Genomic DNA, 23,868 nt, shown 5'->3' with positions numbered 1-23,868 from the left:
TGAGTCAGATCTGCCCTCAATTATGGGAGTTAGGAGTGAAAATTCTCCCCACTAGGTGCCCAGTATGTAGCAACATAGGCTCTTTGGAGAGCAATATCAGATCAAAGTAGTGACCAAGACAGACTATCACAAAGCAGACGAAGTGCAAACAGGGGCAGGTCCAAACATGATGTCTTCTGATGATCCTGGGACTACAGAATGGCATTTTCTTTGGACCGCAGCTGCCTCATCTGTAAAATGGGGATCACAATAGCATCCCTAGCTGAAGGAAGGGAGTTACATCAGATAGCCTTAAGGTCCTAGCCAGCTCTAAGATCTATGATTAATTTGAAAAGGCCATCTAAGAGACAATGACTACAAGTACATAAAGGCTTTAACATTAGATTAAAACATTCTTGTGCTCAAAAAAGAAAAAAAGCCTTCTCTCCTCATTTCTGCCTCCAGTTCAAGCTGAATTGCAAAGATTTTTTTCTGCAGCAAATGTAGCTCAGTCTCAGAAAGGCAAGATGTCTCCATTTGAGGCAAGCCCCAACCTGGACACATGACCAGTCATTTTGAAGTCACAGAGTACTTACTGGTTACCTCACTGGAAGCACACACACTTCAAGACTAACCTGCTTTATTCATACAGATGATCAAATTCATCAGTGTAGATAAAGATAGGAGCTTCACAATAGCTCTGAGTTGGTGCAACTCCCCAGAATCCCAGCCAGTCTGTTCTTTTGCTTCAGGGTAACCTTGTGCCCATATAATGCAAAATCATTGTGTATTGGCTTGAATGGGTACAAAATTGACCATAAAAATAGAAAGAGCTAATAGATAATCTAGTGCACTACAGATCTGGCAAAGAGGTTAGTAGAATGCGATGTCAGGTCCTGCTTTATCCTGCACTGTCATTAATGATACAGAAGACAGGGAGTTTGAAAACGCAGTCAGATTTAGTCTACAGAAGAGCCCAATTAAGGGTCTTCTGGATGCAAGGACATTAAAAACAAAGGACGTGGGTGTGAAAGTGAAACACTGTGCTGGAGGGTGCAGTTGGGAAGAAATGGCCTAATTCATCTGGAAAACAAATTAAAACCCACCATTCTCAGGATGTACACATCAGGCAGCAGTGGGAGGAGGAAGAGACCATGAAATCTGTCTGAAGGAGGCCCCTGTCCTGAGATGTGATATACAGGCTGCGTCACAAGGCAGTGAGACTGTGTTCTTATAGATAAGGTCCAAAGGGAGACGAAATCCCCATCCAGATTGTTTAGCAGGAAGAAGATGTAGTTTGTTTTGGTTTTGTTTTATTTTGCTAAGAATATCTGGTCGTTATCAATTCATCCTGTTTATTCCTTCAGCATGAATTTACTGATGCATTTGTTTTGCTTACCTTTGTAAGAAGTACTTGAGGAACTACTGTGGAGCTAGGGAAGATGCAGCCCCTGCTCTTAAGAAGCTGAAAATATAAGTGGGGAGACAACTATGCAATAGTTACAAATATAAGTAAGGAAATAATGTAGATTACAAGGTAATATACAAATCACCCAATTGCTATGGATACTGTGGGTTTGAAGAGCAAGAAGACAGTGGTACTGAGTAGAATAAACATTAACCAGAAGCCCTAGCCTGTATGGACAGATAGATTGCTTTTTACTCCAGGACACGACTTTGCAGATTCTACTTCCTCAACCCAACATGATCTATGGGATGTGCCTATGACCAACTAACCAGGACTCTTCAGGGTAGCTGCCAACCACAACAATTAGATGAGTCAACATGATGGGTGTGTACTGCCTGGCAAAAAGGGCTCATAAGGTAAACAAACACCTTCTCTCCAACCAGGAAGAGGGAGCTCTTTAGGAAAGGAGCTGTCCTCCCTCAGTAGATCAATTAACTTTATGAAATTGACATTCAGTCTCATTTCTCATATCCTCAAATTCTTACCTCCTAAGTGGTGCCGAATATTCAAAAGCCAATATCACAAAGCCTCCAGATTGAGAAACAGACCGGGACACATACTGGGATGGGCAATTACTGTTTGTATTGATTGAGAATACAGGCTCAAACTCCAGCCATGTAGGACTCAAAAACAATTAGAAATCAGCAATAAAAAGATAACCAACTACCCTACTGCTATCACACAGACCCAACACGATGTACATCTATCAACTATAAACACAAATGCACTTCTAAACAACTCTTAAATAAAAGAGGAATTTAAAATAATATTACAAATGCTTTAAAACTGGATGATGACAAGAACAATACATATCAAGTCCGTTGGATACAATCAAGAAAATATTCAGAGAAAAGCATATGGTCTTAAATTCACTTACTAGAAAATAAAAACAAATGGAAAATAAGTTAATTAAGCTACGAACTCCAAAAGTTATAAAAAGCATAGTAAAATAAATTCATGGAAAGTAGAAGTCAGGGATTGATAAAGATAAAATCAGAAAATGGTGAAATAGAAAACAAATAAAATAGATTTGATTCATAAAACCAAAACTTTTTAAAAAGTCAAACCTTCAATAAGTACCACGATGAAGACAAATAGGGTCATAAATATAGGTAACTAAGGTATTATTAAAAATAAGAAAATACCACAGTTTTATTTAAAAGCTTTTTATTGAAGTAGCATCAATTTATAAGATTAAGTAAGTTTCATATGTACATTATATTTCGATTTTATATAGCCTACAGTGTGCCCACCACCAAAAATTTAGTTTCCATCTGTCACCATAGAGTTGATCCCTATTACCCATTTCACCTTGTGGTAACAGCTACTCTGTTCTTTGTATGTGTCTGTTCTACACTAATATATTTCAATGAGAAAATTTCTAGGACAAGACAAATTACTAAAATTTACCCAAGAAGTAGAAAAAATTACAGACAGACAAAAAATCATAGAACAAGTTGGAAAACAATTTTATCCTTCCAAACGTTTAAATTCCAGACAACTCCCATTTTATATAAATGGCTCCATGATATAGAAAAAGATGGGCTGTTCCCACAAATAAGGCAGACAGGACAAGAAAGGAAAATAAAATTAGAGACTAATCTCACTTATGAATATAAATATTAAAATCCTAAAGCAAATGGAATCAAGCAGCTTATTAAAATGATACATCATGCCTAAGTAGTGTTTCTCCCAGGAATCTAAGGACGGTTTAACATTAGCAAATTTATAAATGTAACCCACTAAATGACAGATTAAGGAGACAAACCATACAATAATCTCAACAGATGCAGAAAAAAAATTGACAAAATTTAGTACCATCCATGATAAAAAAACAAAAACAAAAAGCCCATAGCAAACAAAGAATAGAACTTCCTCAATAAACCTTTAGAAAACTCCCAGGAGGTAATTTTGGTTATGAGTACAACCTTTGTAGTCAGACTGCTTAGAAACCTTAGAAACCAAATGGATCTTAGTTCCATCATATATAAACTTTGTGATCATGGGCAAATTATTTAATCTCTCTGAGCTTCACTTCCCTCATCCATAAAAAGGAGGAAAATAATAGCACCTTCTCCTCATAGTATTGGGATATGAGGTTTAAATGATATAAAATGTATGAAGACTCTTACAAGAGTGTCAGACAATATTAAGTACTCGATAAATATTAGTTGTTATTAGTACTACATACTGACGAAACATTAAGATGAGAAACAAGACAAGTATGGCCACTATTATCATTTATTTTCAACATTCCAATGTCCTAACCAATGTAATAAAGTAAGAAAAATAAATAAGAGAATGAAGATTAGAAAGCAAAAGACAAAATCATTATTATTTACAAATAATATGGCTATATATAAATCTGAGATAGTCAACTGATTAAATATTAGAGACAATATGAAAGTCCAGGAGGGTGGTTAGATAAAATGTCAGCCTACAAAAATCAACAGCTTTCCTATATATCAGCAATAACTTATTAGGATATCTGATAGAAAAAAATATCACTTATCATAGCAACAGAAAGTATAAAATACTGGTTATAAGACCCTGAAGAAGTTATTTAACCTCTCTTAGCCTCAGTCTTCTCATGTCAAATAGACAATACTATGGCTACCTCATTGGGTTCTCACGAGGATTGAATGAGACAAAACACGCAGAGTACGTAGCAGTGTTCTCCTTCACACAGACTGTGTACTCATTAAATGGTAGCATTTCTACTACTATTGTTGTTGTTTTTAAATTGTCTAATTTTCTTCTTCACAAAGTCCTGGTGAAAGAGGTATGACTCACAGTGCCATTCTCTTTCTGCAATCAATAAATTGTTCACAGAGTAGGAAAATTGTTAAGCCAAAGTAGGAGCATATCAGAACCCAAATTAGGCATACCGTCTGGTTTCCCCTTTAAACAACCAAGGCACTCTGATGTACAGAGCAGTAAACAGACCAGCATGGTTCAGGGTGTGTGGGAGGGGTCTGTGGTCTAGAGAAATCCTAGAATTGTGCTCTTCCCCTTGCCAAGAAAATCCCTGAAAGACCAGGAAAACCCTGGAGTTATTTAGTAGTTAAATCAAGTGAGTCTCAAAGTCCAGCTACTCTTGAGCAGTGTTGAGGGGTCTAGAGCTTCATTTCGTGTGTAAGGAGTCACTGCTTTTGCAATGAATGACCAGTTTCATGTGCCCACTCTTTCCTACAAGAAGAGATGGCTTCTTCAGCAGTGGGGTGCTACTGAAAGCCTTTCTGGGGAATCTTGGTTCTCTTCAGTTAGGTTCAAATAATTTAGTGTCTGCTTGCAAGTCACTAGAGAGAAATAGATAAGGAATAAAACGATGTCTCTTCCCTTTCACTCTGAGGCTTTTCACAGATTCCATTCAGTAATTCATTCTTATCATTTTTGTGAACCCTGAACATTGCTAGATTTTTTGCTAAACATTTTTACAAATCATCTCTTTTAATTATCACAATGACTTTTGAGGTAGATGCTATTTTTATCCTCACTTGGCAGATAGGAAACTGAGGCACAGAGAAATTAAGTGATTTGCCCTAGCTCACATAGTAAATGAGGAAAGGAGCTAATATTAGAATCATGATCTGTGGACACCTAGCTCCTTCTACTTGACCATGATTTGACTGAAGAATATCTCATTCATTATGTTTTCCAGGTATTGCCCAAAAGTGTGAGGGAGAGAGGTTCTTCTGAGGAAAGCACATGTTAGGCACTTGGCTTCAGCCACCTGTTTTTCCAAGCTAGTGTAAGAAACAAGGTTTTTTCCTTCAGGTAACAGGAGTTGAAGCTGTCATATGGCACTATGTACAGTATGTCATGGAAAGGGCAAAGCCAGTCAACCCTAAGCAGTGACTGCCACAATGACAGGATGATAGTCTACAAGGGAGTGGTCTTTCTCTCCTGAGGCAGTGAAAGAAACCAAAATAATTTCCTGATGGGAGGGCTCTACAGTTTGATGGAGGTGTAACAAACCACAGTTCTCTCTCTTCTGTTCCCAATTGGCTTGATAACTTAAGGCAAGCAAGCAACAGGGTCTTCAGCAGAAATCTGATCTGCTGGGACTGGACCCCTCTAGGCCAGCCTCTTGTGCCACTCTTATCCCAAGTAAGATCCTGTTATCTGATGATACTGAGCTTGTATGGTATGTACAGAGTCCTCCCTCTGGGATTTTTTCACTTCTAGGAGGTTCCACAGATGTCTGGCTTCAATTTGCAGGGCACATCTGCCCAAAGTTCAATTCAACCCAAGCCAATATTCTGTAAACCATGAGTCTATGCTGCTCATGCATTCTTTTCTAATGAAGATGGTACTTGGTCTCAAGCATGGAGCTACACTCAGTACACCATACAGCCATGATTTAACAAATCTTTCACATTAGAAACTTCTTACCTTAGTGAAAACTATCTACTAGAGACCTACAGCAAGCATGCTTTAATAGTGAAAATTTAGAAGCATTTTCATGAAAACAAAAAAGAAGAAAAGGATGATCATTAACAACAAATATTCCATATGGTATTAGATATCCTAGCCAATGCAATAAGACATAAAAAAGAAGTTAGGTTTAAAAAATAAATTAACAAACTATTTAGATATTGTAGCACTTTTAAAAGTGATTGGTTATATGGTCACAGGCCAAAATTAATAGCTTTCTAAACACCAGTAATAACCAATTAGGAAATGTAAGAAAAAAACCCAACCCTCTGAAATACAGAGGAATAAATCTGACCCCAAAATTGGTCAAAATTTCTATGAAGAAAACCATAAAAATTTATTGAACAACATTAAAAAGGCCCACTTATAGATGAAAGACATGATGTTGAGGATATAAATTCTCACAACAGTAAACTTAAAAGATCAACATAATGACAATCTAAATCCTGAAAGATACTTCATAAAATTGGATAAGCTGATTCTGAAATTTAAAAATAAAGTGGATATGCAAGAATAGCCAAGATAATTTTAAAAAGAAATAGACAAGTTATTTGCCCTGGTAGATATCAAAGCATATGATACCTCTGAGTAATTAAAATGTATTTGCATAGGACTACACAAAAATAAATCAATAGAGCATACTGAAAAGTCTAGAAGCTGATTCAGGTACCTATGGGACTTTAGTACATGATAAAAGTGGCATCTCAAATCAATGAAAAGCCTGACTATTCAAAACACTGCATTTGGACAATTGGTTATTGCATCTAGACAAAAGTTTAAATAAATAACATACTTATTTAATATACATGATTTGCAAAACTAAAATTCACATAAATTGAAAGGCCTAAATGAAAAATATGGATGTAACTTCTTCTAGAATACATACTAAATACCTACAAATCAACAAGATAATCAACACAATAGCAAATGGGCAAAGAATAAAAACCAACAATTTACAGAATAGTAAACCAAAATGACCAATAAATCTGAAAATATATCCAAAATTTACTCCTAGTAGTTAACAATGAGATATAATTTTCATCCCTCAGATTACCAAAATGTAAATTTTTTAAAACCTCAAATGTTGGCAAGAAAAATGTTTAACCTGACACTACTCAAACTACTAGATTTAACTTCCAGGTTATAGGTATACAAGGGAAAGAAGAATATGTAAAATAACACCATGATGAAACAATGAGACAAATACAGAATATGAAACAGTCTACAAGACAACCAACTTGGTATCTTTAAAAGTCAACGTCGGGAGATAAAAAGAAAAAAAAAAGTCAATGTCATGGGGAAAATAGGTGGGAGTATTGTTCTAGAATAAGAGTCTAAAGAGACATAACAAAATGCAGAGTTTCACAAATGATTAAACTGACTCAAAAAGAAATTGAAAAATCTGTATAGACATGTATAAGGAAATTGAGGTAATAATAAAAAACTTCCTACAAGGAAAAGCCCAGGAAAAGAAGGCTTCACTGTTGAATTCTACAAAATGTTTAAAGAAGAATTAATGCTGATACTTAAACTCTTCCAAAATTAGATGAGGAAGGAACACTTTCTGACTCTTTCTATGAGGCCACTATCATCCTGATACCAAAATCAGACAAAGACACCACACACAAAAAAAGAAAACTACAGATCAATACCCTTTACAAGCAATAGATGCAAAATCCTCATCAAAATAGTAGCAAATCAAAGTCAGCAGTATATAAAAAGGATGATACACTGTGACCAGGTGGGATTTATCCAAAAAACACGATTGGTTCAACATATGAAAATCAATGTAACACACCATATTAGTAGCATAAAGAGGAAAACCCCACAAGATCATCTCAATAAATACAGAAAAAGGATTTGACAAAACCAAACATTCCTTCATGATGAAAACACTTGACAAACCAGAGATAAAAGGAAACATCCTCAATCTGATAAAGGGTATCTATGAAAAACTCATAGCTAACATTACACTTAATAATGAAAGACTGAAAGTTTCCCAAGATCACAAGACATGAATGTCATCTGTTACCATTCCTAGTCAACATTGTTTGGAGATTTCAGCCAGGGCAACTAGGTCAGAAAAAGAAATAAATGACATCTTGATTGGAAAAGAAGAAGTAAAACTACCTCTATTCATAAATGATATGATTTTATATAGAGAAAACTCTAAGGAATCCACTAAAAACCTATTAGGACAAATAAATAAGAAGTTCAAAACTACTTAATATTAAAAAAAAAACAAAACCTGATTTTTTTTAATGGGCAGAAGACTTGAACAAACATTTTTCCAAAGAAGACATACAGATGGCCAACAGATACATGAAAAAAATCCTCAATATCACTATTCATCAGAGAAATACAAACCAAAACCCCAAGACATCACCTCACACCTGTCAAAATGGCTATCATCAAAATGTCTACAAATAACAAATGTTGGTGAGAATGTGGAGAAAAGGGAACCCTAGTAGACAACTGGTGGGATTGTAAATTGATGCTACGACTATGGAAAACAGTATGGAGGTTCCTCAAAAAATTAAAAATGGAACTACCATATGATCCAGCATTTCCACTGCTAGGTACATATCCAAAGAAAATGAAAACAGTAATTCAAAAAGATACATGTACTTCAATGTTCATAGCAGCATTATGTATAGTAACAAAGATATGGAAGCACCTAAGTGTCCATCAACAGATGAATTGATAAAGAAGATTTGGTGTACAAACATACACACATATACACACACACACATATACATACACAGGAATATTACTCAGCCATAAAAAAGAATGAAATTCTGCCATTTGCAACAATATGGATGGGCCTAGAGAGTATTGTGCTTAGTGAAATAAGTCAGATAGAGAAAGACAAATACTCTATGTTATCACTTCTGTGTGGAATCTAAAAAAATAAAACAAACAAATGTATATAACAAAACAAAAACAGAGTCATAGATACAGAGAACAAACAAGTGTTTACTAGTGGGCAAAGGGAAGGTAGGAAGAAAGATAGGGTAGGGTAGTAAGAGATACAAACTACTATGCATACAATAAGTGAGCAACAAAGATATTATACAGCACAGGGAAATTTGGCTATTATTTTGTAATAATTTTAAATGGAACATAACCTACGAAAAAATTGAAGGACTAGAACTAATATAATATTGTAAGTCAACTATACTTCAAATAAATACATAAATAAATGAGTTCAAGGTTACAGGATACAAAATCAATATAAAATTGTATTTCTATACATTAGCAATGAACAATCTGAAAATGAAATTAAGAAATCTTTTCCATTTACAACAGTATAAAAATACTTAGCAATAACTTTAAACAAAGGAGTGCAAATGTTGTGCACTGAAAACAATTAAATATTGTTGATAGAAATTAAGATTTAAATAAATGAAAAGACATCCTATGTTCATGGATTGGAGGACTTAATACTATTAAGATGGCAACACTCCTGAAATTGATCTGTAGATTCAGTGCAATCCCTATTAAAATTCCAAAGGCCTTTTTTTTTCAGAAATGGACAAGTTGATCCTAAAATTCATATGGAAATACAAGGGTCCCAGGATAGCCAAAATAATCTTGAAAAAGAAGAACTAAGTTGGAAAACTCATACTTCCCAGTTTCAAGACTTACTACAAAACTACAGTAATCAAGACAATGAGGTTCTGGCATAAGGAAAGACATACAGATCAATGGAACAGAATTGAGAGTCCAGGACCATTTAAAGAGAAAAGAACAGTCTCTTCAACAAATGGTGCTAGGACAACTGGATGTCTACATGCAAAAGAATGAATTTTGAGTCCTATTTTACACCATATACAAAATTTAAATCAAAATGATTCAAAGACCTAAATATAAGTGCTAAAACTGTAAAACTTTTAGAAGGAAACATAGGGGTTAATCTTTATGTGTTTGGACTAGGCAAAATTTTCTTAGATATAACACCAAAAGTATGAGCAGCCAAGGGGGGAAAATAGATAAAATGGATTTCATAAAAATTTTAAACTTCTGTATGTCAAAGGGCACTATCAAGAAAGTAAAAAGACCACCCATAAAATAAGAGAAAATATTTATAAATCATATATCCAATAAGGCACTTGTATCTGGATCTTGTACAATTAAATAATAAAAGACATTTTGAGACACCTAGGGAAATCTGAACATGAACTGGATATTAAATGACATAAACTGTAGGAAATTATTGCTAATTTTCATAGAGTGATAAGATAGTGTGTGAAAATAAATGGAATGTGTGTAGGAAAATGTCCTTATTTTAACAGATGCTTGCTTAAGTATTCAAAGGTCAAGAGTCATATACTTACAACTTACAATGGAGTGGTTCAGCAAAAAAGACAGATGGATAGAGACAGAGAGAGAGAGAGAGGATAGATAAAACAAACATGGCAGATGTTAACAATTAATTTAGGTGTGATTATATGGATAGTCATTATACTATCACATTTTTTACATTTGAAAATTTTCACAATAAAAGCTGAAAAAAATCTGTGAAGGGTTGGGGAAACATATATTCATACAGTTTTAGTGGAATTTAAATTTTGAAAAGCCACATAGAAATGTAATTTTGCAGTATTTATTACGGTAAAAAAGGGCAGCACGCACTACGACCCAGGGATTTCCCACTTGTAACACTACCCTAGAGAAATTCCTGCTCAATTAAGCAAGGAGGCATAAACTAAGGCTTTCACTGAAGCACTGTTTGCAATAGTAAAACACTGTAAACCACCTAAATGTCCATTAATAAGGGAATAATTACATAAATTGAGATATATCCGTAATATGCTCCACTATGCAGCAATTTACTGTAAATGAACTAGGTCTATATGTACATGACGAGATCTTCAAGACAATGCAGGGTAAAAAAGCAAGTTGCAAAATAGTATATAATACTCAACATATGTGCAAAAAGTTGATGCACAAAATAATCCTCTATATTTGTATAAACCCCTATGTATGTATGTAGAAATAGAGAAAAAGGTCTTAAAATCCACACACCAAACTGACGACACTGTAAACTTAGGGAGGGAGGGAGGGAGGAGTGAAAATGAGTGTGGTGATACCGCATCCAAGACCAAAAACCAGCAGAGAGAGTGTAATGAAAGGAGAGAAATGGGCAGAAAGGCGTTCAAGGGACATGAAGGTCAGCGAATTATGGTCTTAGTCTCTAATTTAAAAGATTGACAACAAACCTCCATGTGAAGGGTTTGTTTAAACAAGCATTTTCCCTAATGTGGTTTACCAAGGAGTTGGGGAGCAGGAGACATGGAAGATTTTTATCTACTTGACTTTTTTTTGTTCAAGGTCTCTGCTAGTCCCTTCCAATTTGGCTGACACATAGCCCTTCATCTGGGGACTGGTCTAGCTCACCAGCAGGTGGTCTGGGGGCCCTGCTTACTAGAGAAAGGGGACTTGGTTCCCCAACCATTCTGCCTCAGGAGCACAGAGTCTCATTCAGGAGGCCCAGGCTCCCACAGCAGCTCTGCCTGGGGAGGGCTGCTACTGCCTTAGGTGCTTCCCAAGTTTTCCTCTGGCCTAAATGGGACTGGGGGCACATCAACAGTACTTTATCTGATGATACAGCAGTGACTTGTCTGAGAGAGAAAGCGAACACAGGGAACAGAGAATGGAAGCAAAGGGGAGAAGGGAGAAAAAAGAGGGGAGAGAAAGGGAGGGGAGTGCAGGTGGGGCGGGGAAGATAGAGATGAATGTGAAGAATGGGGCCACATGCCTGGTCTGTTCACGAGTGGTCTCATGACGTGAAGGGCACTTCTGTGAGCTCTGGGCATTTTAGCAGCTTCTGTAAGATTCCTTGGTCTGCTCAGAAAATTCAAGTTTTGTGGGCTGATGTTTTTCCCTAGCCTGGCTAGGGTTTGCTTCACAAAGTGAGGAGTGGCTGTGTGCGAGACTGTCTGATCAGCATTGAAGTGGATTGTGGTCTAGACAGGGATGACTTAGTGCTGTGTGGAGAGCAGGTGCAGCCCTGCTCTAGTCAATGTCCTGAGTGGTTTCAGGCTTATTTGGAGTAGAGATTCGTTGTTGGGGGAGAGGCATTTGGAACTTGACTCAGTTTAGCGGGTCTCTTGACTTATTGGAGACGGTGTTACGGATCTTGGTTTCATCCAGTTCAGCTTAAAGCTCTGTGAAGAGGTGGTGTGGCTGACCCCTATGTCCCAAGTGGACTCTAGGCTGGTAGCAGGTCGCCTCAGTTTTTGAGGACTGGTGATAGCTGTGTGCACCTGGTCTTGTCAGTCATCTCGTTATGCTGGAGCAGTGTGCACTGGCCAGATCATAGGTTGCCCAGGGTACAGGGGCAGTAGTGAGTGGCAGCTCAAGCCAGTAACTGAAGAGGTTGCCATGGTTATAACCTGCCATATGGTGTGGGGAGATCGACAAGTATCTGGAGGCTGCTTCATGAAGAGCTTGGTTGAGGTGCAGTCCGCTCAAGGGTGGACTCAAGGCACAGGGTACATCTAAGTATGGGAGTGACCGTGTGGGTCAGTGGTTGGTGCACACCACATACCTATGTTGGAATCCTCGCTGGTTTGAAAGAGATCTGCCTAATGGCACACACACCTAGGTGGTGAGCCTTAGAGAGCTATATAACATTGGGTGCAGTGGTTACAGGAGACGATAATATTCAAAATATTTAACAGATTCTGCATTGACACTGGCCAATCAGTACAAACAAACAGTGGAACAAGATGCTGGAGCAGGCATTCTGCCTCCGTTGCTAGATTTTGAAGAGGTCCAGGAATCCTTAGGGAGGGTTTAGGGAAGCTGGGATGATGATGGGATGCACGGAGCATGGGGGGATGGTTTAAGGAAGTGAGTATTTTTCAACAAGTTAGGAAGAAGGTCAATAGCTTACCACCTGGTATGGCCATAACCATGTATTCTGGGTGAATATTGGTCCTATTTATAGGGTTACTATTCCAAGCAGGAGTTGTCTAACAGCATGAGGCATTTTGAGTAGTGCCAAATAACTGCCTCATAGTTTGTGGAGAAACAGAGAGGGAGGGCCAAATTAGGGCCTTTGGAAGTCCTCATCACTGCAAAGATTTTGGATGACCGCCCCCGTGTTTGTAATTCAAGTGGAAATAATTCTAAACCATACAACAAGTGTAAAAAACTCCAACAAAGTTCTGATTTTTCTTATCATGACTACTTCATTTGTTAATATCAAATTTCCAACTCTTTAAAAAGTAATTTGGTTGGTGTCCATGCAGGGCTGTGCCCTAAGCACACCTTAACTTCGGGATAAATCAGTGACAATTAGGAGCACTACAAAGTTGTTTCACTGGGCAGATGAGATGAGAACCCCGGACTGGGAGAGGGTTGCCTTACTGAGAGCAAAATGGCAGTATAAGCCCTGGTGATAGTGAGAGCTGGTGATGTCACCTCACAATAGACCCAACAATGGGGGACCCTCTGGTCCGACTGTCCGGTGGGAAGTGGTAGCTAGGTGGTCAAGACTGACCTCATGAGGTGCAGAGCGGCAGCGTGATGACAGACTGGGTAAGGCAGGATTCACTGCATTGGAAAGTTCAGTGAGAGCTCCAGTCTGAGCAAGGGTGGCCTCACAAAGTAAAAAGTGGCTAAATAGACCATGGAGGTCAGGGTCAAGGCTGCATAATTGTAGGGTGCACTCTGGTGGAGAGCAAACTCATCTCAGTGTGTAGCACAGCTAAGGTGTAACCTCAAAAAGAAAGCTCTTACTCCCTGCACAGTTAGGGTGTGGCTGCTCCTGTGAGTGAGAGCTGAGCGATGGCGTTTGGAGCGTGGGTGAGCGCCAGGAGGGCTGCCTTGGGGTCCACACTGTGGTGGTGTGGACCTTGGTTTGAGAAGGTACTATGTGGGGTTATCCTGATCAGTGGATGAGGACCCTGAAGGAATGTGTCAAAGAAAGAAGAAAGGCTCCAGGATGGCCGGGGCCTATCCAGTGTGGTGTGGACAGTTGTGAGGGTGAGAGGTACCCCACTGGACGTAGCTTGGTCTGAGAGTCTCTGTCTTGGTAAGATCCTGCCTAATAGTATGTAGTGTGTCAAAAGTGCCTGGTCCTGAATGGACCTGTGAGGATATTATATCCAGACAGTTATAACACACAGTACTGTAGAAGGGCTGCCAACTGGTGACTACTGAAAGGCTTATATTCCATCATTTAATATTGGTATAGGTAGAGAAACAGAGACAACCTGATATTTTTACCGGACCTCTTCCTGGAATCATAGCCTTGTAATCTGGAAGACATGGGGCCTTCAATTCCCTATCTGCGCTGGCAGACACTGGGAGCAATCAGATGAAGAGCACAGAGAACATCAAACTTTAGAACCTGTTGGGGCCCCAACTCTCTCACCCACTCCTGAGCCAGTGGTGGAAACTCATTCCTCAACCAGGCACAGCTCTTTCCATCAAGTATACCTGAAGCTGACACCTCTCTATATGTTCACCTCAGATCCTTCGTGGAAGTAAATGTATAGGAAGGCCCTGCCTCAGGTGCCCTTCATCTCAGTTACACATGAGGGCACATTCCTGAATATGTCACATGTCTCAGAACATATGTGAACCTAATACAACTGTGCATATGAGATACCTGAGCTGTACATCTATCAAAAGTCTCCACGGTAAAAGCCATCGCTGTCCATTCACAGCTCAATAACATATATAATGTGGCCCATTATGTAATAATAAGTATAAAATCTATCACAATATCCTTATCTTTTGAGCTTTTCTGACATAGATAAAAGAGTGTGGCAGTGTTGTTAAGTCCCTTCTTCCATGAAAGCAGCCAAAACTTTTACAAAATCATCCACTTCCATTGCCACTGCATCAGCTTAAGACTTTATCAAATTGTTATTTATGTAAAAAAGTCAAAGGAAGGAACACACTTACTGGAGTGTATCGGTTAAGATATTCGGTGCTGAAGTTAGAAAGCCAGGCTTCAAATTCTTTCTCTATCACTCAGTAGCTGTATGACCCAGGAAAATGTACTCACCGCTCTAAGTCTCAGCTTTGCCATCTAAAAACTAGTGACAATATTAATTGTACCTGCCCCATGGGAATCATTGTGAGGATTAAATGAAGTTGTGGGATAATGTGATTAAGAGGATTAAGACAGTATCTGGCCCATAGTGTACAATACACATTAGTTGCCATTCCTATTAACACCACAAGTTAAAGGGTCTACAAAAAAGAAATTGTTGACCATTATTCTGAATTCTCTCTAAGACAAAACAAACAAAAAGTTTAAGCTACATAGCTACATAAAACATTTTCTGGACACCCTCTGGTTCACATTCCAGTGCTCTTTTGTCTTAAATAACTCATTCTCCTGTGTTGATGACCTACAGATCGTTCATGACCTCTGACTCTCGCCTGCCCCTTCAATTCTTGCCCATTCACTAATAAGGAACCTAACTTAATACTAATTTCTCTTTCTCAGCAATTTCTGGAAATGGTGGGAGAATCTGGGAGGAAGGCAGGCAGGAAGGCTGAGGGTATGTGACTCTGGTTTCTGAAGTAGGCAGCATAAGGAGCTAGGCTCAGCCTGGGCCGGGGGAGCAGGATAGATGGTACCTGCTGCCCCCAATGCCCTCCTCCAAGGCAAATGGAAGTATTATTTACAGCCACGGACTTGCTTGTCTCCCAGGCTTCCCAGTTGCTTATTTTGCAATGACCTTGGAGCTGCTGAGAATGGATTCACCATCTGAATTTTTTTGGAAGGCCAACCACTGCCTTGAACTGAGAGCTCCACCTTAGGGCCCAATTTGAAACTTGGTCTCAAATGAGATGTCTTCCTGTCTAGTACTTACAAGGTTCGAGTGACAGGCTGAAAAGTGCCTAATCATTTCACTTGCATGTGAATCATCACCCTGCATTGCCTTCTCAAGTTTTTTTCCTTCTTCCAGGCAGTCAAAATTGCTTACACACACACACATGCACACACACATACAAGCACACACGGACACACATGTTTCCCATAAAGACTGCGCCCACTGATGTCACACTAAGCAGAGATCAACATGAAAATGGAAACCCAAGTTATCAAAGGCTCAGATTGTGGCAGCAACATAGTGATGGGGGAGAAAAATGGGAGCTTATGACAATTATTAGCTCAGGAGGAAAAAAATGTATCTCAATGCGTTTAATATGCAAGACTAGGTCTAGAGAAAAACAAAAAGGGAGAAAATGGGCCCAAGACCTTCTTCTAAAAGCAACCTCTGTAGGGTTTTGGCTTATTGCCTGCAATGTTACAGAAATTACATTCTTCCAGTGAAAGCTAGGGAAAGGTTTCCACTAGACAGGCTGAGTCTATCAATAAAATTCTAAGATTTGGGATCAATATTCAAATCTATTTTCATTCATCCACATATTCAACACATATTTATTGTGCCTCTACTGTGTGTCAGGCACACTTCTAGGCCCACGGAGACAGAGGTGAACAAGCCACACAAAGTCACTGCTACAATGGAGCATGCTTCTTTTTTTTCCAATGGGGGAAGGAATCCTTTTCCAGAATCCAAATTCAGACTGTCTTGTCTTGTTCAGAAGGCGACAGCCCACTCCAACCACCCAAACCCACTGCTCTTTCCACTCAAACCCAAGACCCAAAGCTCAGGACAAGGTTCTAAGTCTCGGTTCCTGCAGCAGCTGAGAGCCTTGAGCCACTTGCCATCTTGTCTTCTGAGTCTCTGTTTCACAGTTCTCCTCTACCACCCTGCCCTCCACCACAGGCACCAGGTTTGCCTTGTGGGGTCTAGACACAGACATAGAACAAATAAGCCCTTCAATTGAAACAAAACCCTCATTGTCATATACTCATTAGGGTCCCTATTATATACTCTCTGCACAAGCCCTGACACTGGCCGGTGCCAATCTGCCAAGGGAAGCAGAACAATCAGTCTCTGATAGGCTCTTGGCTCCCAGTGGGGGTTCAGGATGAAGCCCAGAGTGGAGGATGAGGCCTTGCTCACTGGCTAAGGGAGAGGTTAGGATAATAGTCTGAGATTGTTGCCAACAGCTCCTTCTGAACTGAGGGGCTGGACCTAGAGGTCTGAGGACCTCATCCCAGCTCTGCTACTTAGATGAGCGAGCTCTTTCATCGTGCCAAGCCACACGTTGGCAGTGAATACAAATTACAACAATGTTTCAACTGACAACATTAGCCAGACTTACAAAAAGCTTTGCGTGTCTGGATGAGATTATTGATGCTATTGCTGCTGACTGCATCGTCTCCAGTGTTTAAAGGATCAGAATGTACATGTGTGACAAGAACCTACTATACAGCGCAGGGAACTATATTCAATGTCTTGTAATAGGCTGTAAGGGAGAAGAATCTGAAAACATATGTGTATGTATATATGCATGTATAACTGAATCGCTTTGCTGTATGCCTGAAACTAACATTGTAAATCAACTACACTTCAATAAAAATAAAATTAACAAAAAAAAAGAATGTGCATGTCTATTGGGAAAGCAAGATAGTGGTGATGATTTTATACTCAGGCTTTTCTCCCAACAGATCTCGGTCATTCGGAGGCCTTCTCCATTGCTTATCTTGATATTGATCCCTGTGACTAGTGAGGAGCATATGTTATGAGGCTGATGTCCAGGAGGATGACAATGACTCCTCACAGCCCATGCTTAGGGCCCCCTACCTGAGAAAGAATCCACAGGATTGTTCAAGGGAGGGGGCGAACCATAGGGAAGAGGCTGCGGACTTTGGAAATGATTATAATCAACACTTTCTAGTTGTACTTCCTGGGAGCTACAAGATGTGATAAATAGATCCCTTGAACTAAGGATTTCTTATATCCTTCAGATGCTTTGTGCTCCTCAAGGATCCAGCTCCCATTACTTTAAAGTCTCATCTCTATGCTGATGCGATCCTCCACCTCTATCTCCTCCTCCCTGCTGAATTCTAGGCCCACATTGAAAGTCTCTGCCAGAAACCTCAGGGGAGGAGTAAAAATCAACATGTTCTAAATCAAACCTGTCATCCTCCCTTCCCACCCACCAGCAATTCTCCCAAACTTTCTGCTTTGTTTTCATGGCAAGAAACTATGGAATTATCATCTATCTCTTCCTTCCACTCTTATAACTTCCAGATGGTAAGTTCTACCAATTTATTCTTTCACTTATTTTTTTTGATTAATGGATGGATAATTACTTATTGCTTAATTGATCTGTGGTCCCAGTTTGGATGCTCTGTAATAGAAGGACCTAAGAAGTCTTCTAGCATTTCCAGTATTAAATACCCTTAGATGAAATCTGGGTGGGTTTGGTCTAATATTGATTTTTTTTTCCTTTTGGCTTGCTACTGCCACCAATTTAATTAAAGGCTTTATTGCCTGTCATCTGTATTACTGCAGTAACCACTCTGCTGCCAATTAATTAATTCAACATTCATTCAGTACATATTTATTGTGTGTCCACTACATGCCAGGGACTGTTCCAGGTATGGAGGATACAAGGGCAAATAGGACACCAAAGGTTCCTGCTCTCATGGAATGTACATTCTAGTATGGAGGGGGGCAGTAAACACTTAAAGAGCAAGATAATTTGATAGAGATAACTACAATGAAGATAATCAAACAGGCTGAGGCATTAGAAAGTGATGGCAAGAAAGTAAGGCACTTTAAGTGGTCAAGAAAGGCCTTTCTGAGAAGATGACATTTATACTGACTTCTCAATGACAAGAAGATATCTATCACATGTAAAGAATTATGAGAGAAGCATTCCAAGAAGAAAGAAGAATTGGTGCAAGGACCCTAGTAGATTTGTTTACAAAACAGTGAGACTGAAATACAGTGAGCAAGAGGGAATGTGGCACAAACTGAGGCTGAAGGTTCATGGAATGGCCAGGTCCTGTAGGGCCCTTGGAAGCCTCAGGAAAGAGTTTGGATTTTGTTTTAAGTGCAATGGGAAGCTATCGGATGGTTTTAAGCAGATGAGTGATGATCTGACTTATACTTGAAAAAGCTCACTCTAGAGGCTCTGTGGAGAAATAATTATAGACTCTATAATTAATAATAATTACATAATAATAATATAGAGGAGCAAGAATATTAGTGGGAAGACCACTTAGGAGACAATTACAGTGATCTAGGCAAAAGATGATGGTAGCTTGGACCAAAATGAGAGTAATGGAGATAGAATGGACGGATTTTTAATATGTTTTGGAGGTGGAGCCAATAAGATTGATCAATAAATAGATGAATAGGATGTGTTGGGTGAGAGAAAGTAGGATCAAGGATGAGGCTTAGGTTTTGGTTTTGGACAAACGGTACCACTTGGAATTAGACAGGGAAGCCTAAGGTAGGAACAATTTTGTGATGGGGGCGAATGGATCAAGGGGGTTTGGGGGGCCCTGAAGAGTTTTAGTCTAAGATGCTATTAGACTTCCAAGCAGAGCTTTAAGTACATAGTAGGATAGATGAGTCTAAAGCTCAATGGAGAGATGAGAGCTCAATATATAAATGTGAGCATCATCAGCATGTAGATTTTTCAACCTATGAAGCTGAATAAAATCACTGTAAGAGGGAGTACTGACAGAGAAGGAATAGAGGACCCAGAACTGAGCTGTTGGGTGTTCCAACATTTTGAGATTAGATAGAGAAGAAATAGTCAGCAAAGGAGACTGAGAAAAAATGGCTAGAGAGATATGAGAAAAACTGGAGAGTATGGAGTTGAGAAAGTCAAAAGAAGAGAGTGTTGCAGAAAGAGGATAGAGAAATGACCACTGGCTATGTGTTATGCTCTAGCACACCAAGAGCTGTATACAATGCACATGGAATTGCAGCATTAGTCAATCTCTGCTGCATTAAAGATTATAAACCCTGAGAGAATGCAATTGGGAAAGATAGAGGAATGAATACCCACAGTATCTAGTATTTGTAATAATAAATAGTCCTTACATAGCACTTTTTATGTGTCAGTACTATTCTAAATATTTTTCATATATTATCTCATTTTTCCGTAAAAAACCCCTATGAATAGGTACTGGCCATATCTTTAGTTACAGATGTGGAAACTCAGTCATATCCAGGTTGAATGACTTGCCCAAGTCACACAGGTGACAAGTTGCTGGACTGAGATTGGGGACCCCCCCCCTACCCCATCTGTACTCTGGCTCTATATTGCCTCATGTGATATTATAAAATACCTTATACCTTTCTAAGCCCTCTAATCTGTATCACTTGTGTTCTCACAATCAATATGTGTGATAAGCTGAGCAAAGACTATGTGGCCATTTTACAGGAGTAAACTGAAGCCCAGTGAAGGGAAGTGGCTTGTTTAAAGTCAAATATTTGTTTGGCCACGAGCTTCTCCCTCCTCATAGAATAACCCCTCCCCCACACAGGACCAACTTATTTACTGCAGGGAAAACAAATGGGCCACCCACCCTATGGGGCTGAGCCATTTCAACCTTTTCTTTTGTTGACAGCAAATAAGTACAGTCAGTGCACACAAAGCACCCAGAACAGTGCCCAGCAAGTAGTAAACACTCAGGACATGATAATGCCCTTCTTGCCTTTCTCTGTCTCAGCTCCCACATAGCTCACTCTGCCCACCAGTCAAGGCTCTCTTCTGGCTCCCAGTCGAGTAGGTCAGCCAGGGTGGCCCTTGTGAACAATAAGAGATGAGGTTACAGAGTGAAACTTAGATCAGTAAATGAGAAGGTCGGACTGCCTCTGCTTAGTGGCATGGCAATGGCAGAAACAAAGGCTCAGAAGAAGGGTCAAATAGAGGTGACTGATGTTGAAAAGTTTCTGCCCACTGGAGCCCCAGACCAGCACCACCAATGCACCTGGTGAGTCTCCTGCTACCCCTACAGCCTAGTCCAGCTCTGATCCATGAAAACAGTAGGTGGGATGGAGTTAAATCAGCCATGGAGGCAGTTGCCTAGAATCTTGAGACCATAACTTCTTAGAGGAAGATAAATTTTGCTCATTACACAAGTGCCTCTATAGCTGGAGGTGTGTGACTAGGCCTGATTGTTGGTGAGACATGTGGCCCCTACTTAATAGAAGAGAGCCAACTTGTTTCATGAATCCAACCAATTATCTTCCTTTCACAACTTTCTAATTATCTTCCTTCTCATTATCCTGGAAAACATCAGACATTGAGTGCAATCACATCACACTTTGGGGGATAGCCAGTCTGGTGAAATCTCTGATTTAAATGAAAAAGAAACCTATAAATGTATGCTAAGTTTGCCACAATTCTTCTCAAATATCGATAGAAATATTGTACTCAAAATATCAGAAAATAGATCTGTTGAAAATAAAAATATAACATAATCCCAACAACCTGGCAGTATCTGCCAATAACATCCTGGAAAGCATTAGCGGTGTGGTTCCACTTTTCCCTCATGTCAAACCACCTTAGCACTTCTAAATTGACATTCAAGGTAATTTCATATACATTTTGGGCACTTTTCCCATTGCTTCCCCTTATTGGCCTCCTTCCAGACACCTGTGCCGGATTATACCTGTAGTATCTGATAAGGATCCTTGGGAAGAAGAGCTAACAGCACCTATGATCTAAGTCAATTCCACTGCAGAGGGGAGGAGCAGAGAAAAGATCTGAAGCAGTCTATGGTTGGGGTATCTGTCCACTCGGCTTCCCTTCCAGAGGCTGTGTAGACCACTGCAAGCTTTCACATCGTATGTCATAGCTTGGATCTTCCATCTTCTAGGTATTTCTGAGTCTCCTATGCCACCCCCTCCCTCACCAAAAAAAAAAAAAAAGCATTCAGGTTCACAGTCTCAATGATATAGCTTAGGTGGGCCATGCCAAAATGGCAGGTTTTCTTGGAGTTTCTGTTCCACTAACCTGCAAAACACATTCCAAGATCAAATTCTGGTAGTCGCAGATGACGGCACAGATGGAAAAATTAACACTTATGTGTAAAAGTACTCCAGAACTCTGGTATGTATGCTCTCCAAAGCTGCACCTGAGGGACTGCTACTATAGGGTGGGAGAAGATGGTAGACGGGAGAGGAGACCTTGTTCATCAGCAGCGGTAGTCAGGCCCCCATGGGAGCCAATAAGGCACTCATGTATTTGCCAGTGATCACCTATTTCGCTATTTCTAAGGCGACATCCAGGAAGTGACCAGGGTACTTGGACAGAAAGGAAAGGAAAAGACCAGGAACCTTGATATCACTACTTTTGAAAAGCTGTCAGCTGTCTCTCTAGGGGTTCTTACACAGCAGGGTGGTTAAAGACCACATGAAGAATGCAGGTCTTGTCCTTAGAGGATGTGTTATTAGTAGCCAGAAGGTAGAAGGAAAATCAGGAGCAACCAAAAGTTATCCTCCAAGCATTTGGCAGGAGTAGGGGTCAGCACATTGGGGAATAACATTCCTCCATTGTTTGGTAATCTGATGGCTACATGGTAGAGTGCAACGGATACATGATGGCCTGGATTCTCCTTCAAACTTCATCACTATTTCCTCCCAACTATTTCACTGTGTGGCTCCAGGCAAATAAGTTCAAGAAAGTTCCTTACCCACAAAATAGATATAGTCTAGCGTCCCAGACTACCTGCCTTCTTTAAAGGGTGATGACAGAACTGCCTGCAGTGTATTTCGGTTTCTTACAATGGTTGAAAAACCACCAAAAACCCCTGGACAAATACATGTTTTTAAAACTTATCTTAAAATCAATAAAGAATCACACTAATTATGAACTATCAGAAAGAGAAATTAAGAAAAGCATCCCATTTAAAATTTCATCAAAAATAATAAAATACCTAAGAATAAGTTTAACCCAGGAGTTGAAAGATATGTACAATGAAAAGTGATAAAACACTGAGGGAAGAAATTGAAGAAGATGCAAATAAATGGAAAGATATTCCGTGATCATCGGTTGAACATTAACATTGTTACAATGTCTATACTGCCTAAAGTGATCTACAGATTCAGCGAAATTGCTATCAAAGTTCCAATGGCATTTTCCACAGAAATAGAACAAATATTCCTAAAATTTGTATGGAACCACAAAAGACTTGAATAGCCAAAGCAATCTTGAGAAAGAAAAACAAAGCTGGAGGTATCAAGCTCTGTGATTTCAAACTGTATCACAAAGCTATAGTAATGAAAATTGTATGGTAAGGTCATAAAAACAGACACATAGATCAATGGAACAGAATAAGAGCCCAGAAATAAACTCATGCATATATGGTCAATTAATTCATGACAAATGAGCCAATTATATGCAATGAGTAAAGGACAGTCTCTTCAGTAAATGGTGTTGGAAAATTGAACAGCCACATGCAAAAGAATGAAACTGGATCACTATCTTACACAATATACAAAATTTAGCTCAAAATGGATTAAAAACTTGAATGTAACACCTGAAACCATGAAATTCCTAGGAGAATACGAGATGGTAAGATCCTTGACACCAGTCTTGGAGATGATTGTTTGAATCTAACACCAAAAGCAAAGGCAACAAAAGCAAAAATAAACAAGTGGGACTACACTGAACAAAAAATTTCTGTACAGCAAAGAAAACCATCCACAACATGAAAAGGCAACCTACTGAATGGGAGGAAATGTTTGTAAATTATATATCTGACAAGGGGTTAACAAACAAAATATATTAAAAACTCACACAACTCAATAGCAAAAAAAAAAAAAAAAAAAACCAATCCGTTTAAAAGTAGGCAAAGGATCTGAATAAACATTTTTCCAAAGAACACATACAGATAGCCAACAGCTATACTAAAAGATACTCAACATCACTAATCATTGGGGAAATACAAATCAAAACTGCAGTGAGACATCACTTCATGCCTGTTAGAATGGCTATTAAGGAAAAGACAAAAATACCAAGTGTTGGCCAGGATGTAAAACGAAAGGAAGCCTTGTACACTGTTGGTGGAAATGTAAATTGGTAAAACTGCTATGAAAAACAGTACTGAGGTTCACCCCCAAAATTAAGAA

At 39.1% G+C, this 23,868-nt stretch overlaps 1 long non-coding RNA gene across 1 annotated transcript; it reads left to right on the top strand.

Annotated features, from left to right (window-relative positions):
* The first annotated feature begins 3,572 nt into the window (after positions 1–3,572).
* LOC116662215 lies at positions 3,573–23,387 on the top strand. The gene is made up of 4 exons (XR_004318218.1): positions 3,573–3,583; positions 8,890–8,898; positions 16,198–16,203; positions 23,317–23,387. It is a non-coding gene; the product is annotated as an uncharacterized LOC116662215 (long non-coding RNA).
* Positions 23,388–23,868: the final 481 nt, after the last annotated feature.

This window comes from Camelus ferus, chromosome X (assembly GCF_009834535.1).
Source record: "Camelus ferus isolate YT-003-E chromosome X, BCGSAC_Cfer_1.0, whole genome shotgun sequence".
Taxonomy (NCBI): Eukaryota; Metazoa; Chordata; class Mammalia; order Artiodactyla; family Camelidae; genus Camelus; species Camelus ferus.
Note: the sequence above shows the minus strand (reverse complement) of the source record. Positions and strands in the feature narration are given on the sequence as shown.